This window comes from Scomber scombrus, chromosome 24, assembly GCF_963691925.1.
Source record: "Scomber scombrus chromosome 24, fScoSco1.1, whole genome shotgun sequence".
In the NCBI taxonomy this organism is placed as follows: Eukaryota; Metazoa; Chordata; class Actinopteri; order Scombriformes; family Scombridae; genus Scomber; species Scomber scombrus.
Window position 1 is genome coordinate 336,851 of NC_084993.1, and position 16,271 is coordinate 353,121.

The window sequence follows — 16,271 nt, forward strand, 5'->3', positions numbered from 1 at the left end:
AGTCATATTTTCTAGTTCTGGATGCAGAAAGGATCGATTGCAGGTATCGTTTGACGAGAGATGCTTCAATACTATTTGGTATTGGTTTATTTCAGAGTACTGAAACCCAGCCCTAGTTAGTGCTCTGTTAGCTAGGAACTAGGTAAGTAGGACTTTGAGTAAGTAATTCAGTGCTAATGTTGAGCTAACGTTTGCTTGAATGAATCTAACCTAGAAGAGGAAGTACTTCTTCTTCTTCTTCTCATGTTGGACTGATGGTGCGGTCCAGTTGTGCTTGGAAGTCGTTATGAATTCCCAGTCAGAAATTTCAACTGGAGCGCCTCCTGATGTCGGATTTCTGACTCGGAAAGTCGGAAACGAACCTCACCAGCCTCAACCTCAAAATCCAAGATGGTAGTTGTAGTAATATCCCGTTTATTAGAATTAAATCAGTCGTACACACAGTGCTGTTCAGCTTGGCATTACGGGACAAGACTTATTACTTACTGTATGTTTTAAACTTCAACTCTTACATATTGCACATTTAAGCGGTTTCTGAACAAATAAAACTTAAGTCCAGTTAAAAACTGAATCAAACTCTCGTTTTTATATATATAATTTAAACATATATACACATATATAAAATATTAACAATAGTCACAACAATGTTAAATAATAGATAATAATAATAAATAAATATATAAAAATAATAACATTTATACATCATCATTCATAAACAACAAAGCTGAAACTGTTAAAATATTAACTTTAAAAAGATAAAAAGTTAGTAAAATGATCAACGCTGCCATGAGCATCATCTTATAAATGTAAACATGAAAGATTTTAGATCTGAACAATTTAAGTGTCTGAAGTTTCTTATATTGATAAGTTGCTGATTTTTTTCAGTTTTACAGAGCAACATTTTTGCATTTTGTTACTTTTTTTGTTTTCTGTTTTGCACTTTATTTCCTTTATAGCAACATATTTGTGCTTTACATGATCAGATTTTATACTGACTGTATTTCTACATCTTATTTTACTGATAATATTCTGTTTTAGAAAAATCTTCACTATGTGATGCTTTTGTATATTGTTGTAGATAATAAAACAGTTGTGATGATGATGATGATTCAGGAGCCTGGTGGATCAGTGTTGCACTGCTGAGTCACTTTAATTAAAAACTGCTTTTAATGAGCTCCATCTCTTTATTCCTGAGTGTTGGCGCCCCCAAGTGACAGAAGGAGGAACTGTCAACCTGATTCTGTGGCTTCAATCCACACAATGACAATTTAAAATATAAAGAGTTGATGTTAAAATGAATACAGATGTGTTTTAATACACTGCAGCTAATTCTGATGCTTTTCATAGTTTTGCTGATTAAATGTTGAAATGTTTGATATTAGATGTTTTTGGGCTGAGGTTAGTTTGATTCATGTTGTTTTCTTTGAGTTCTGACTCTGTTGAATCTGAACACACAGACATGAATTACACATTTTTAGGTTCAGTGTGACTCACTCTTCATTATCTCTGATGATTATCACCATTAAACCTCCATAAATCCACTGAGAGAGCAGAAAGAAGAAGCTGCAGAACTCACCTGGGAATCATCAGGTTTCAGTGATGCTCCTCTGCAGACCTGAGCTGCTCACAGCTGATTCACATCACTGTTAATGTTCCTGTTCTTCCTCTGAAGGAGTTTGGTGTAGTGGAGAGCAGCAGCCAGCAGGAGGAGCTCTAACCCTGCAGTATCTCACATTCAAACACACTATTCTGCATATTTTAGGGGTTTATATATTTCATTAATAAGTTCTGCTGCTTTTATGCTTTCCTTCACTTTATATTGTCCTGATCAGTGGTTCAAACTGGTCATTAAGTGGTCTAAACTGTGTATCTATAGGCTAAAACTAGTATTTTAATGGTCTAAACTAGACTTTTAATGCTTGTTAATGGTCTTAACCAATTTAGAAATGGCTAATGAAGGCCTGAACTAGTTTTATATCGGTATAAACTGGTCTTTTAATCACCTAAACTGGTCTGGTAATCATCAAAACTGATAAGTGATGGAGAAAATGGTTTTTAATAGTCTAAAATGTTCTGATAATGGTCTGAACTGGTTATTGATGGTGAAAGCTGGTCTTTTAATGGTCATCATTGGTTGAAACCAGTTTATCAAATGTGACTGAAGATCCAAACACATATGTTGATGGTATAAACCAGTCTGTTAATGGTCTAAACTGGTTATTGGAATGTTCAGTGAAGTTTTAAAGTAGTCTTTAACTGGGTCATCTCCAGTTTCTCTTAGTGGTTCAGTCTGAAGAAATCATTGATTTAATGGTCTGAAGTCTAAAATGAGTCTTTTAAAGCTCAGATCTGAACTCTGCTGCTCTCAGTTAATCTCCATACGTTTTTAACAATAAATAAAACATTATTGATTCCTTTTAGAATATCTAAACCAAACGGCTGCTTCGTAAACAGGTCAGATATGATCATAAAGAAGTTGAAGTGTTGATGGGCTTCAGTCTCTACGTGGAAACACAAACGAGAGCCAGTGTGTCAGAGAAATGCTGACAAAGCTTTTTCAGTCTTTAACGAGCACATATTCACATTTTATGATCAGTCATTAGTGTTTCTCTGCCTGCATCCACTCAGAGCCGAGTTCATCTCAGAAAAGAGCTGAAATTCATCAAATCTGACCTCGCGGAGCAGAGACTGAATCCTGATTCATCAGTCACAGTTAAAACCACGAAGATTTAAAAAAACACAACAAATTGAATAGAAAGCTGAACTCCAGGCTGCAGCTGGACGAGCCTGAAAGATCAAAAATACTCCATAAATTTTCCACGACAGACGATTCCTCTCAGTTTCCCTCGATTTGACTTCAGTTATAAAACTGGTTTCCAGGATAAAAGACGAGCAGAGGTCCAACATGTGGACCAAACAAAGACAGATTTCCATGGAAAAGGAGGCAGCTGCTTCATCAGCGTGATGCCAGAGCTGCTGCACAAATGAGTTCAAATATCTGAAAAAATGCTGATCTTTGTTCGAAGGAGGGAAATTCATCTGTTAGCAGTTTGACTTAAATACAAAACAACAAGAATCAAATGATTTACACGTCTATCTGTTACCGTCCTGGTGCTTTGAGGGTGTCAGGTGGTTGCGAGGTGACTAAGATGCTAAATATTTGCAAAGTGTTTCCTTTAGCTGGTAGCTACGCTGAGGTGTGTCAGTCAGTCGCTACGACATCGCACACTGCTGCAGGTGATTTCGAAATGGTTGCTATGGCCTTTTGAGCAGTTGCTAGGGGTTAAGTAGCTGGTTCTGCATTTACAGGAGGTTGCTGAGTGGTTGCTATGGCTTTTCTGGATGGTTGCCATGGTGTTGGGGGTGTTTCCAGGTCTAAAATGTTCTGATAAAGGTCTGAACTGGTCTTTTGATGGTTATTATTGGTTGAAACCAGTCTATTAATGGTCTAAATTGGTTATTGATGGATAATGTTGGTCTCCAAATGGTTGCTATGGCCTTTTGAGCAGTTGCTAGGGTGGTTGCTATGGCGTTCATGGTGGCTGTGTTTCGTGACTTCACACGCTGCTTTTACGGGTTTTGCAGGAGGTTGCTAAGTGGTTGTCATGGCTTTCCTGGATGGTTGCCATGGCGTTGGGGTTGATTCCAGGTGGTTGTCGTGGGTGGAGCGATGATGCTTCTGCAGGTTCAGGTCAGAAAACTTTGACCTCCGCCAGGAAATCATGTTTTTATTAATAATATGAATCTTCCATCATGTTTTTGGAGCTCTGTCAGAGTCGTGATGGACCACTCGTGTCTTTTTTTGTTTGTTTTTTTTGTTTTTTTCACAACTAAAATTAACCAGCAGCTTCACCAAACTAAGAGCAGGAATTATGTAACCATCTGGCTCCTCTGTGTTGCCGTAGCAGCTGTCAGGTCCACACATAAAGGCAGCAACATGAGTGTTTTATATCTCGTCTCTTGTTTCCAAACTGAGCGGCTGAACTGACTCATCCTCGTCTCTCTGGACTTGTCCGACGGGGCCGAGATGTGAGCAGGTTGGAGGTTCAGATGAAGGCGGTTGATCTGAGGTCATCGAGCTGAAAGCGTAAAAACAGCGTTGGTCTCAGTGAAATCCCCTCGTCATGTTAGTCAGGAAACACCGCAGAGAGAGAGAGAGAATCCCCCGTCACACATCATCCAAGGCAGTAAAACACATTTCCAGCTCGCACAAACAGAACACAGTGTAACCACGGCAACCGCTCAGCTGCATCCAAGACGAGGGAAAAAGAGCAAAGATTCAGAGAGAGGAAAGAGGGAAAGGAGGGAAGACATCACATCATAATTTAAGGCGCAGTGACAAATAAGGGTTGGAAAGATGAGCAAATCAAAAATATATATAAACAATAAAGAGGTTCCTGCTGTTCATACTGATGATTAAAAGATGCCTTTAAAATGCATCTTTTAATAGTCAGTATGAACAAAAGGAAGAAGGCTTGGTAACAAATAACGGTCGGCATAATGAACAATTCATAAATCAGTTAAACTAGATTTAAAAGCAGCATCAGGTTTGTTAAAATGTACATTTAGTATTTTTGTTGGTTTTATATCATTTGAAATGACATTTGCACCATTTTATACCAAAAGTAAGACTGAATGCTCCTGAAAATGTCAAATGGTGTAACCACAAAAACATGTAAATGTTTCCTGATCTCCATGGTAACCAGAGTAAATGTAATATTTAGAACAATTGTATTCCATTACCTTTATTTAATATAAAGTTATAATGTAAGATCATGCCAAACTAGTTGATATGGTGTTTTATTGACTATTTACTGTTTTTAAGCAAGTTTAATTATTTGGTACAAAGTTTTTTATGGTTACACCACTTAGACATTTTTACCATAATCCTCTAATATATTCTCTCTAAATGGATTAAAAGCAGAAATTTGATGCTGGGTCCACAAAAAAAGAATATGTGAAGTTATTCATACGTTTATTTTCACATTTTAACCCTTTAAATTTAATGAAACCACATGGACACATATAAACCTCATTGATACTGATGATGATAGATTAGGTTGCGGTTCAGTTCAGGAGTTTCCCAAAACAGCTGATGAGTCAGCAGAGAGTCGGAGGGTTTCCCGCTGACCAGCTGCAGCTGATCATCGATCAATACTGAGCTGCTCACAGCTGGAAACATCTGACTGAAACTCCCTGACAACAACTGTGTTAATAATATTTGGTTCTTTGATAAAATAAAATAGATGCTACAAGTCTGTACACAGAAGAACTACGACTCCCAAGATGCATTTGACGCTGATAAGGTGTTGTTAGTGATGGTGTGCAGAGTGTCAGAGCTGCTGTCTGTGTGTCTGCAGCTTCTTTTAATCGTCTTTACTTTTAAACATCTGCACAGTTTCATGTGATTTCAGCCTCTTTAAAAGCATGTGGCGTCTTCATTGTGGATGTGTGCTGTTTGTAATACGACCACTAGAGGGCAGTAACGTTGGGACAGTTTGACGCTGCTTTAAAAACAACTAGTTTAGTTTTGCTGAAGAAGCCAACATTTTTAGGTTTATTTATTTATAAGAACCTTGGTATTTTGGGGATGTATAACCATGCATATATAAGGGGGAAAAAAAACTATATATATACGTTTTTACATTTCTGCTTAAATATATGATCAGAATCGGTGCAAATTATTTTTCTGTTGATCAACTAATCGATTAATCAGCTGATCGTCTGAGAGACTAAACTCCTGCAAACACAACGTGTTTATTTAGTGAAGATAGAAGAAAAAACATTTTAATGAGGATTATTTGTTTGATTTGTGTTTAAAAACTAAAGCAATGTCTTTTTTTTCATGTTTATCAGATGTTACACAGAGTGAGTCCTCTGTTCCTTATAATCCATCCTGATGTGAACCTCTGCCTGGGGGGGGGGGGGGTTGTTTCCTCTGCAGGGGTGGAGAGGCGGGGCGGGTGGGGTTAAACCACTGACTGGAAACAGATGTGGAGTTAAAGTGTGCAGTTTGGTGACATCATGAAAAAACGCTGTTAGCGGGGCTTTCCTTTGCTGTGTGTGTGTGTGTGTGTGTGTGTGTGTGTGTGTGTGTGTGTGTGTGTGTGTGTGTGTGTGTGTGTGTGTGTAGTCACATCCAATAGAGTCCTGGGGCAGGTTTCATAAAGCAGACTCTCTGGATGGAAAATCAGAGTGTTTGTATGAAGTTTGTTTTTTACAGAGTTTCTGGTCAGTTCGTTAAAACATGTTTTGTGTAATGAGTCGATGTTTGTGATGAAGCTTTATTAGCACAGCTCATGTCAACAATTCACAGTGCTTTACATTAAACAGTAACAATGAAAAAGACGTTTAGATACGATGAAATGGAAATACAATGAATAAAATCTGGATTTAATAAAAAGCAACCTGATCCCAGACCAGCTGAGAGGCTTTATAGTCCAGATCATTTCTGATCCTCAGACTGACTGCAGTAAAGTACAAGTACCTCAAACTGTACTACAGTAAAGTACAAGTACCTCAAACTGTACTACAGTAAAGTACAAGTACCTCAAACTGTACTACAGTAAAGTACAAGTACCTCAAACTGTACTACAGTAAAGTACAAGTACCTCAGACTGTACTACAGTAAAGTACTAGTACCTCAAACAGTACTACAGTAAAGTACAAGTACCTCTAACTGTACTACAGTAAAGTACAAGTACCTCAAACTGTACTACAGTAAAGTACAAGTACCTCAAACTGTACTACAGTAAAGTACAAGTACCTCAAACTGTACTACAGTAAAGTACAAGTACCTCAGACTGTACTACAGTAAAGTACTAGTACCTCAAACAGTACTACAGTAAAGTACAAGTACCTCTAACTGTACTACAGTAAAGTACAAGTACCTCAAACTGTACTACAGTAAAGTACAAGTACCTCAGACTGTACTACAGTAAAGTACTAGTACCTCAAACTGTACTACAGTAAAGTACTAGTACCTCTAACTGTACTACAGTAAAGTACTAGTACCTCAAACTGTACTACAGTAAAGTACAAGTACCTCAAACTGTACTACAGTAAAGTACAAGTACCTCAGACTGTACTACAGTAAAGTACTAGTACCTCAAACTGTACTACAGTAAAGTACAAGTACCTCAAACTGTACTACAGTAAAGTACTAGTACCTCAGACTGTACCACTGATAAACTGTAAACTAGTATTTTAATCTCAGCTACACAGAGAACAGAGTGAAGGAGTGAAGGAGTGAAGGAGGTGAACTGTCCCTTGAGGACAGTGGAGGAGATGAAGATTGATGCCTCAGAGTTTGATGGATGAAGCTCTGACAGCGTTTTGTTTTCCTGGGTGAAGGAAGCGGAGCCGCTGACAGAAAGCAGCGAGCAGGAAACTAATCGTCACCTCCTGGAAAATATTTCTCTTTATTTTTTTGCTCTCAACCTGAAAACAACTGATTCCTCACAGGAGCTTTTTTAAATAACTACATATCACATCTCCAGCTTTATATTAATATTCTGAGTCTCTACTGGAATAAAACTCATTTGTCATTTATTAGTTTTAATTGTACTTAAAAATTAAAATATCTTGTTAGAAAAACAGTGAATCTGTAAGTTTGTTTGTTTTTATATTCTCAACAAACAAAAGTTGATTTAAATTAGTTTATTGTATCATATTTATATTTACCCTAACCCAACCCTACATTATTATTTGGGGACAATACAACTAATTGCATTTGATGTGTTTTTGGAGGTTTTGATGAATAATGACAAACTGTCTTCAGTATATAATCTGAACTAAAAGTGTTTAAACCAACGTTGCATCTCGTTGGTTTTTAATTGGTTTTCTTAATTAGAGCAGCAGCTTGTTTCTAATGAGCGTCCTCTTCCTGACCGAGGACACGTTTGTCTTCGTCTCTGAAACCTGAACCAGCGGTTGTGAAACTCTCTCCTCTCGCTGACAGACGGCTGATGATTGGTTCAGAAGCTGCTGTGAATTCATCTCTTTGTTTCCTGTGACGGAGCCGTCACCTTAAACACTGTTTACACTCAGGAAGTCCTGACAGCTCAGATCTGCAGCTACACCGCCTCACCTGGCTCTTTATTCACTGAACGGTTGTTTCTGAGAATTCATATATAATACTAATAGTTTACCGTAAAGACTGTAATATTAATAGTTTACCGTAATGACTCTAATATCAGTAGTTTACCGTAATGAATGTAATATTAGTAGTTTACCGTAATGACTGTAATATTAGTAGTTTACCGTAAAGACTGTAATATTAATAGTTTACCGTAATGACTGTAATATTAGTAGTTTACCGTAAAGACTGTAATATTAATAGTTTACCGTAAAGACTGTAATATCAATAGTTTACCGTAAAGACTGTAATATCAATAGTTTACCGTAATGACTGTAATATTAGTAGTTTACCGTAAAGACTGTAATATTAATAGTTTACCGTAATGAATGTAATATCAGTAGTTTACCGTAATGAATGTAATATTAGCAGTTTACCGTAATGACTGTAATATCAGCAGTTTACCGTAATGAATGTAATATTAGTAGTTTACCGTAATGAATGTAATATGAGTTGTTTTTACTCCAGTGTGTAAAATACAGGGAGAAGAAAATGTAAATGTGTTAATTTATTAGACACATTGTGATTTATCAAACCTGAAGGTACTGTTGGTGATGGTAACACACACACACACACACACACACACACACACACACACACACACACACACACAGACCTTTTCAGTCACATAAATATATATTTTTCTCTCTGTGACCTACTGCATGTTTTTTTAATGTTAATTGAAAGCTTTTATTTCATTGGTTCTTTTTATTGTTTTGAATCAGCTGTTTTTTCTTATGGAATTGGAAACACATTATTATTCATATTAATAATATTAATGAGTATTTGTCATGTCGCTGAGTGACCTCGTCCGTCAGTCTCCGCTGCCCATTCTCGCTGCTGATTGGACGCCTGGCTGTTACATAACACCGCCGCTCGCTGCAACCAATGAGAAGCAGAGCTGCACCCGCGGCGGCTGTTTAACGGTCCAATAAACGACGTGAGGCCTCGAAGGAACGAACGCCAATTATATTTTAAAAGAGTTTTTTTTAACTAATTCTGGGAGCTGTAAAAGGCTGTGTGTTTGTGTGTTGTAATGTGTGTGTGTGTGTGTGTGTGTGTGTGTGTTGTAATGTGTGTGTGGCTTGTAAAGCGGCAGATCTGACAACATGAGGGCAGTAAACATCTCAGCTCAGACTCACACAGAGGAGACGAAGCTTGTTTTGCAAGATGTACACACACACACACACACACACACACACACACACACACACACACACACACAGAGAGACACACTACAACACACACACACACATTACAACACACACAGAGACACACACACACACGTCAAGCCTCGCTCTGCTCAAACAATCAGGTAAAAAGAAAGAAAAGAAAGCTGCTTTTTTCTTTTCACGTCTGTTTGAGCAATCAGGTTCCTGGAGCCGCCGGGGCCGCTTCGGTTTTGGACGATCCCGGTGGGAGATCCGGGGGCCAGCGCTGATTAAGTGATGACTTTTGGAAGAGCTGCTTGGTTCGGGCTTTTTGTTTGAGGAAAATCTCCATGAGAGCAGATGGCGAACACACTCGCTGCTCTTAAAGAAGCAACACAAAGCTTTCCTCTCTCAATAAATCTCAGTCCACCTTAAAAAACCCCACTCTGAGCGGAGAGACGGGTCATCGCAACCGAATTACCGAATAATAGAATAATCGTTAACTTCGTCCTTTGTGCTGCGGTCCTTTAATGAGTCACTGAGTCATTAACTGCTGCTGTCAGCCACTAGGAGGAGCTCTAAGCTTCTGTAAACCACCTTCACCTGGCGTAGAAGAAGAACCTGACACGGAGTGAAAGCCGATAACGTAACAATGATGATAACGTAATAATGACCAATAACGTAACAATGACGATAACGTAACAATGACCAATAACGTAACAATGATGATATCGTAATAATTACGATAACGTAATAATGATGATAATGTAATAATGACCAAAAACGTAACAATGACGAGAACGTAATAATGGCCGATAATGTAACGATGACGATAACATAACGGCTGATAACGTAATATTGACGATAACGTAATATTGACGATGACGTAATATTGACGATAACACTATAAAGGCCGATAACGCAATAACAGACAATAATGAATGACCAATAACGTAATAATGGCTGATAACGTAATAATAACCGATACCCATCATGACAAAATGAGCTGTTCTTAGTTGCGACCACTAGGAGGCGCTGAACTAAGAATGTAGAAAAACTTGCAGGAAGTGACCAAAAATGAAAACACACAAACTCGTCGTCTTCGTGTGTGTCCCGTCAGTAACGATCGAGGTTGACGCAGGAACGCCGCCTAAAACAACCACAACCACCACAGAGGAAGAAGCAGGTCCAGGTGTTACGTAAGTGTGATGGATAGCAGCTCTGCAGGTGAAGGACTCTGCTCCTTTCTACACATGGACTTCCTCCTGTTAGCACGTGTCTCATGCACCAGCGTCTGTCTGACCTTTCATTCATGTTTCTGCTGCTAAATGATATCGACAGTTAAATTATGAGTCACTTCAGGTCATTTCATCCACTCAGGTTTTTAAAGAGGTTCAATTTTACAGTAAATTGACTAAACTGTGGTCAGTGTTCTTCATCAGTGTCAGAGGATAATAACATTTAAGCCTCACACACTGTTCATATTATCACTCGTAATTAGTCTCTACATTAATTCACATTCATAAATTCACCATTAGTTATTAATGAATGTTTAAGTAATCCATCTTTTTGATTCACAATCATTATTTTATAATCCAGGGGAACTTTTTATAGAATACAATGAATGTAACATGTTTGAATGCTGATTTTTGTAAACTATTTTAATAAATGCAGGTCCAACTTGTACATTTGCATATAAAAATGTGTATCAGCTGCAAATTTACATTTTCTTTTTTAGCATTTTATGACCATTTTTTAGCAGTAGGTGAAGGGTTAACACTGAAACAATGAGGGCTTAAAAACCTGGACGTGTTTGAGGTTCAAGACTTTTTATTTCCAGTCCGGAGACTAAAACAAACTCATCCAGCGGGACATAAATCTTCTTCTTGTGACTGCAGGATTCTGGCTTTTCCTCCGGCCATGTGTGACATAACAGCTCCTTCTTCTTCTTCTTCTTCTTTTTCCCCTGAACGCCTCCCTCCGTTATCGACACACGCTCACAAATCAGCTCCATGTGTGTCAGCTGAGTTGCTCTGCTTCACATTCTGCAGGACGTCTGTGAGCTTTAAACTAAACACACGGTTGGTTTTTAACAGCCAGAGTCATAAACCCCCAATTCCCCCCCCCCCCCCACACACACACACGCTAATAACACGTCAAGTTTACAGTCAAACACCCAAATAACATGTTAGACCTCTGACCTCTGACCCCAGACCAGCTGCCAGGCTTCATGCTCAGGACTGAAAGAGAAGAGTCGTTATTTTAAAGATTGTTTTCAGAAACGTTCAAAATAATTCTTCAAATCTTTCTCCAGATGTTTACACAGCTTGGCCAAATCAGAGTTTTCCTTAAAACAAAAGAAGCTCAGATCAGGAAGTGTTTTCTGCCCCCCAAACCCCCCCTCCACCTCAATACAGGAAGTTATCTGTCCGTCGAGGTTTAGCTGTTAATTGTTTCCGCAGCGTTTCACTGTTGGAGTTTCAGCAGCAGCAGCTCGGTCCTGAACGTCACGTGATCAACATCAGGGTTTTTAATCATGTGCCCGCCCCCCCCCCCCACGAAACACCTGCAGCGCCGCGTTAGATTATTCATCTTTTGACTTTTCACTGCACGTTACGTAATAAATACACCTTTTTCCTTCTCTGCAGCTGGATACCAACCTACGAATCCTTAAAGTGAGACTCAGTATATTACACATTACACATGATGTGCTCATGCTTTTATTCGGTGTAACAGACGTGTAGAGTAACAGGCGCGTAGAGTAACAGACGCGTAAAATAACGCACGTGTAGAATAACGGATGTGTAGAGTAACAGGCGCGTAGGGTAACGGGCGCATAGATTAGCGGGCGCGTAGAGTAACGGGCGCGTAGAATAACGGGCGCGTTGAGTAACAGACGCGTAGAGTAACAGACGTGTAGTGTAACGGGCGCGTAGAGTAATGGGCGCGTAGAATAACGGGTGCGTAGAGTAACAGACGTGTAGTGTAACGGGCGCGTTGAGTAACAGACGTGTAGTGTAACGGGCACGTAGCGCAACGGGTGCGTAGAGTAACGGGCGCATAGTGTAGCGGGCGCGTTGTGTAACGGGCGCGTAGAGTAACGGGCGTGTAAAATAATGGGTGCATTGAGTAACAGACGTGTAGTGTAACGGGCGCGTAGAGTAACGGGCAAGTAGTGTAGCGGGCGCGTAGTGTAATGGGCGCGTAGAGTAACAGACGTGTAGTGTAACGGGCACGAAGCGCAACGGGTGCGTAGAGTAACGGGCGAGTAGTGTAACGGGCGAGTAGAGTAGCGGGCGCGTAGTGTAACGGGCACGTAGAGTAACGGGCGAGTAGTGTAACGGGCGCGTAGTGTAACGGGCACGAAGCGCAACGGGTGCGTAGAGTAACGGGCGAGTAGTGTAGCGGGCGCGTAGTGTAACGGGCACATAGTGTAACGGGCACGTAGCGCAACGGGTGCGTAGAGTAACGGGCGCGTAGAGTAATGGGCGCGTTGAGTTACGGGCGCGTAGTGTAACGGGCGCGTAGTGTAACAGGCACGTAGCGCAACGGGTGCGTAGAGTAACGGGCGAGTAGTGTAGCGGGCGAGTAGTGTAGCGGGCGCGTAGTGTAGCGGGCGCGTAGAGTAACGGGGGTGTAGAATAACGGGCGCGTAGAGTAACGGGCGTGTAGAATAACGGGTGCGTAGAGTAACGGGCGTGTAGAATCACGGGTGCGTAGAGTAACGGGCGCGTTGAGTAACGGGCGTGTAGAATAACGGGTGCGTAGAGTAACGGGCGTGTAGAATCACGGGTGCGTAGAGTAACGCGCGCGTTGAGTAACAGACGTGTAGTGTAACGGGCACGTAGCGCAACAGGTGCGTAGAGTAACGGGCGCGTAGTGTAGCGGGCGCGTAGACTAACGGGGGTGTAGAATAACGGGCGCGTAGAGTAACGGGCGTGTAGAATAACGGGTGCGTAGAGTAACGGGCGTGTAGAATCACGGGTGCGTAGAGTAACGCGCGCGTTGAGTAACAGACGTGTAGTGTAACGGGCACGTAGCGCAACAGGTGCGTAGAGTAACGGGCGCGTAGTGTAGCGGGCGCGTAGTGTAGCGGGCGCGTAGTGTAACGGGCGCGTAGAGTAACGGGTGCGTAGTGTAACGGGCACGTAGCGCAACAGGTGCGTAGAGTAACGGGCGCGTAGTGTAGCGGGCGCGTAGTGTAGCGGGCGCGTAGTGTAACGGGCGCGTAGAGTAACGGGTGCGTAGTGTAACGGGCGCGCAGAGTAACGGACACGTAGTGTAACGGGCATGTAGCGCAACGGGTGCGTAGAGTAACGGGCGCGTAGAGTTACGGGCGCGTAGTGTAACGGGCACGTAGCGCAACGGGTGCGTAAAGTAACGGGTGCGTTGAGTAACGGGCGCGTCGAGTAACAGACGTGTAGTGTAACGGGCACGTAGCGCAACGGGTGCGTAGAGTAACGAGCGCGTAGTGTAGCGGGCGCGTAGTGTAGCGGGTGCGTAGAGTAACAGACGCGTAGATTAACAGACGCGTAGAAGAACGGGCGCGTAGAGTAACAGACGTGTAGAGTAACGGGCGTTTCCATACTTGGTATAGATTTATTTTGGCCCTAGCTTTGACTTTTTACCATTGTGCATTAAGTTCAATTAAATCAAAGTGTATCTATGATTATATAAACTATTCTATATATAGTTTTATTATTTCTAACTTTTTATCTGTATTTTGGAAACGCACCTTCAAAGATCATCAGTAACGTCTTCTTTCGCTGCTTCGTCTAATTTCCTCCAACTGATGGTCCTCGCCTCGTTGTCATAGAAACGATCTGGAATCAAACGTACATGTTTAGGATTTGTTCGTGTTTAAGTTTTGTTTTTTTGTTCTGAATTGAAAGAAATTAAAAAGTAAAGCTCTGTGTTTCTGTACATCTCGGATTTCTTTTTAAAACATTTCAGGCTTCAAACCTGACGTTTCTGCAGCGTCACAAACTGATTCATTAAGAACTGTTTCTATAAAAGCTGCTGCCTGCTTTGCTGTTTTTGATAAAGATTATTAAACTTCTTACGTTAAGTAAATGATGATGATTTATTATTAACAGGTGGAGGTTGTAGGACCAACAGCAGTACAAACACACCACAGGTATAGTTGCTAATGAGCTTTATTGTAGATCAGTGACAGGTATGATGGGGAACAGGAGAATAGTATCAAGGTAGAGTTCATGAGGCAGAGGATCAGAACCAGATGGACCCAACAAGACAACAGAGAGGACAAAGCAGGACTGATGAAAACTCACACTGCAACATGGATGCACAGGAACAGCAGGCAGCCACAGGGACAGACATCAGGTACAGAGGCTGAAGTCTGGCATGAAAACAAAGAACAATCAGACCCTAAGTGAGTGAAACAGGAGCAGATATATAGCGGCTTGATTAGTGATGAGGAGCAGCTGAGAGTCCAGGTGAACAGAGTAACTGATGAGGAAGGTGTGTCTGACTGGCAGAGTGGAGCAGAGGAGGGCTGAATGGAAATGTAGCAGAGAGGCAGCTAAATAAGAGCAGACTGTGTTGATACTCGGGTTTATATCCACTGATTTTAATGATGTAAGAATTGGCGCCACCTGCTGTTTATGCTGATATATTTAAAACGCTGCTGCCTGCTTTGCTGTCTTTAATACGACAGATTATAAAAAGTATTAAAATCTACGTTAAGTGAATGATACTCGGGTTTACGTCTGCAGATTTAGATGTAAAAATCAAACGTTAACAGATGTCAGATTTAGCGCCGCCTGCTGTTTATCTGTTGATCGTCTTCCAGCCTCGTTTTATTCACGTTATTTGACTTTAGTGCTCAACCTGAAATCCTATAAACCCTCCTGCATGTTTATTAAGTTCTTCAGCAGCTTCGGGGCTTTTTTTCCCTCCACAGATAAATAAAACGTAGTCGAGGTGAAACAGAAACACTGGACTCTCCGCTGAGTCTGCAGTTACGCAACCGAGCAGCGTTTTCTCAGCAGGAGTTTGAGTCTGAATCTGCTTCAACAAATCAAACGGCTGCAGAAACACTTTCACTTGTTTTTCCTGCAGGATCAGAAGCTGCTTTTTTTCTCTCTTCTTTTCTTTTATTGTAAAAACATTCAAATGAAAAACAGAGTAGATGTCAGGTTGTTTTCTGGCTCTGAAATGACAACTTAAAACATTCATCACATGACATCATGTTTCATGTGACAAACTATAAAAATCTCAGTTTGTCTTCATAAAAACTGTCAAATCTGAATTTCTAAAGCAGCTTTTCTCACATCATGAAGATTTTGAACCTTTAAAAGATGTTTAATGTGTTTGAATCAGAATAAATAAAGCTGCAAAATCACATTTAAGCTTTGTGTCGTCCTCCCAGGTCAACTTGACCCGTCTGTTTTTACTGTTCCTTCTTTCCTTCCTTCCTTCCTTCCTTCCTCCCTCCCTTCCTTCCTCCCTCCTTCTGTCTTTCCTTCCTCTCTTTTTCCTTCCTTCCTCCCTTCCTTCTTTCCTCCCTCCCTCCTTTCCTTCCTTCTTTCTTTCCTTCCTCTTTTCCTTTCTCCCTTCCTTTCCTTTCCTTCCTCCCTTCCTTCTTTCCTTTCCTCCCTTCCTTCCTCCCTCCTTTCCTTCCTTCTTCCTCCCTTCCATCCTTCTTTCTTCCGTCCCTCCTTTCCTTCCTTCTTTCTTCCTCCCTCCCTCCTTTCCTTCCTCCCTTCCTTCCTTGACTGGAGGACAACAGGAGGGTTAAGCTTAAATGAGTTTATCGTCTTTTATCTCACTTTCATTTTAACGCTTAAATTTAAAATAGATGATTTAAAGTTTATAAATGTGCAGAAAATGTTAAATATTCTTTATTATTAAAAGACAAATTTAATCTTAAAACTCATTCATCCGATCAGATGAAGTTTAACTGTCAAAAAAAAAAAATCTGGTTCGTTAGCTAAAATCGAGTATGATGTTGTCACGGCAAC